Source organism: Prunus mume, linkage group LG3, assembly GCF_029339155.1.
Source record: "Prunus mume cultivar Tortuosa linkage group LG3, ASM2933915v1, whole genome shotgun sequence".
Classification (NCBI taxonomy): domain Eukaryota; kingdom Viridiplantae; phylum Streptophyta; class Magnoliopsida; order Rosales; family Rosaceae; genus Prunus; species Prunus mume.
In genome coordinates, this window is record NC_142700.1 from 19,379,705 (window position 1) to 19,382,807 (window position 3,103).

At 38.4% G+C, this 3,103-nt stretch overlaps 1 pseudogene; it reads right to left on the reverse strand.

Moving 5' to 3' along the window:
- Positions 1–235: 235 nt before the first annotated feature.
- LOC103326713 (tabersonine 16-hydroxylase 2 pseudogene) lies at positions 236–871 on the reverse strand (annotated as a pseudogene).
- Between the last annotated feature and the right edge of the window lie 2,232 nt (positions 872–3,103).

A 3,103-nucleotide genomic window follows, 5' to 3' on the forward strand; every position in this document is an offset into this window, starting at 1 on the left:
CCTAAATTATCCGAACCCAGCACTGATTAGGCATGCAATTTTACGAAATGGAGTTTTCTCATTATGCAGTTATGGTGTTTGTGTTTCTGCTAATTTGCTCATGATGAAAGAAAATGCATTAATATGCATGGTTCTTAATTAAATACTGACACTAGGCCTTGTAGTTCTTACAACATGGGAAAACATAAACAAACAACGACGATTACTCTCAGATAAATACAAACAGTTCAGCATCTTAAACTTGGGATTTTTCAGTAGGCTGAGGATGATAAGGAATGGGAATCAAGTGCAGATCGTCTTTTCTTTTGACTGCAGCGCCAAAGGCCTCAGTCATGTCCAGGTCCTCATGCTTCATCCCATTGGGGAGTTTCCAATCAAAATGGTATAACAACAATGCAAGTGGGAGCTCAACGTTGGCCAGACCAAATGACACGCCAGGGCACATTCTCCTTCCAGCACCAAATGGGATATATTCAAAGTTTGTTCCCTTGTAGTCAATCGAGCTATCGAGGAACCTATGGGGATTAAAGCTCTCAGGCTCATTCCAGTAATTGGGATCTCTACTAATTGCCCATGCATTCACAATTACCCTGGATTTCACAGGTATTTCATATCCATCAATCTCGCATTTCTCTCCGCATTCTCTTGGAACTAACAGGGGACCCGGGGGGTGTAACCTCAGTGTCTCCTTTATAACTAAGTTTAAATATTTCATCTCTCTAATGCATGTTTCATCTACCTGTCCTTTTCTATTAAACACTTCCCTCACCTCATTCTGTGCCATGTTCATTACTCTTGGATTTTTTATCATTTCTGCTATTGCCCAATCTACAGCTGTAGATGATGTTTCACTCCCAGCAGCAAAAATATCCTGAAAGTAATTAATTTATTAAATGATCAAAAACTAGTTTCCTCTATGAATTGCAAACAATTCTAAGTAAATAGAAAAATATTATAAATAATCTTAAAAGAAGAAACCATTATTCATGTACCCAAGTAAGGTCATTCACAAGTTATAAATGTTGACTTGTAAGAGTGTCTTAAATATCAGGTAAAGATTATGGAGAACAATAGACACATGTGAAACACTCTCATCAGTAAATCACTCATCATAAAATGCTGCACATTGGAGTTTCAATCAACAGTTTAAGATAATGTATGATTAGAATGCAGGAAGAATTTTAACTAGCTTTTCCAAGTAGATAAGTTGTTATATGGTTTCGAATAAAAGAGCACAATGTCGGCTGCGGGGAATGATGTAAGGGATTAGCTGAATTTGCTTAACTAGATTATAGCTCAATTTTTTAGTGTCTGTGAGGTAAGTCGATGAGAAAGATCACCCATATTTTTTCTTTCGCCCTTGCCAACATTGTTTGAATCTTTGGTGACTACACTACTTGTAGTGTGTCTACAATGCGGTTTGTGCTATGGTTTTCCTTCTAAGGATGAATGTTGAAGGAAATAACTTTTGTGGTCATCAAGAACCAGAAAATATTACCAGTATGCTGAGACTGATGGAGGGCCATGTGTGGAGACAGCTTGGGGAACTACTTCCAATGCCCAAGCACTTAATGATTCTAGCATAGCAAGGAATAAGCCCAAGACAGATGCTAGGAAACCTATCAGGTTTCAAGATGAGTATATTCAATAACTTGGGAACTCTACGTTTGTTGGGCTGGGACCTAGGACTTGCTGTCAGTCATTAAATATGGTTTTAATCTTCTGTTTGAGATTATCTCCTATAAGTATCTTGTATGGACAACTCTTGTAATCCAAGTTTGAATAAAAAAACCATTGAGTTAGCTGTCAAAGCTTCTCTTTTAGCTTGTATCTTGTTATTCCAATCCCAATTCTCTGCAAATTCTAGTTGAACTGCATCAGAGACCCAAGATCCCTTCACCATGGTAGCCAAGTTTACTTGACGCGGTCGACATGATTGGAAGATATGGTGAGGTGACACAACTATTCAGTCTCACAATGCCTGGTGAAGTTAAAAGTGAATTGTCATATCTATATTTCCAAAAGTTTAGGCCTATTTAAGTTTGTGAGGTTGGGTTAAGTCCAAACCAGACAATATTTGACTATGTGTGGATGCAGATCATTACATGTTGTACCAGAGACTAAACCATCCCCAAGGTGTGTGGCTCCAAAGGGTTCGATACCAAAGCAGATAACAGTTGATTGATGTCATAGATTAAGAAAAAAATTGATATAGTTTTTGGAGTAAAAAAAATTGAAATTTGAAAAAGTGATTTGACTTATTAAAGCTTGATATCACGGGAAAGTGTGTGTACTTACAAAGATAACTGCTTTGATGTTCTCAGTAGTTAGGGAAAACTCAAGCTCATTTCCATGCTCATGAAATTTAAGGAGAACATCTACCAGGTCTTCCTCTGCTTCACCCTCGCCGCTTTTTGTAGTGACCATATCCCTTTGATGTTCTTTGATGATGTTTCCCATTATCCTGTCAGCTTCTTTATGCAGCCTCTCAATTTTATGCCTCATTCCACTTAAGAGATGAAGCAAACTGACAGAAGGAAAAACATCTACAAGAGCGAAGCCAGATGCTGCCTTTGCAACTTCCTTCACAATGTATATGAATTTTTCTTGATCCCTGCTCTTTTTACCAAAGGTGCTCGCGAAGTGATGGTAAATGTCGATGAGTAAATTTCCTGTGTAAGATTGATAGGTGATCCTGCTCTTGAGGCAATCAATTTAATGAGATTCCGTACTCTTCTTCCCTAATAGGTCGGTAAGATCGTGTTGAAATATAATCCTTTTCTCGCTGATTTTCTACCGCTCGCTGATTTTCTCCGCTCGCTGATTTAATCCGGTCACCGATTCGCCCGTTCTGTCCGAGTTGTTCGGTCCGCTGGCCGATCGCTCTGCCTGATTTGTTAGAGCAGAAGTAATTTTCTATTTTTTGTTGTTCTGTCTATTTTAAATGATGTAATGAGAACCATTAGATCATAGTCTAGGTGGATTCTCTAGCTTAGATTTGGTATGACACGTGTAAGCACCTAATAGGGTGACAGTTGTAATTCTGTTAGAAGAGAATCACATTTCTCTCTACGCCAGTCTCTATGTAAGCGGAAGAACGTAA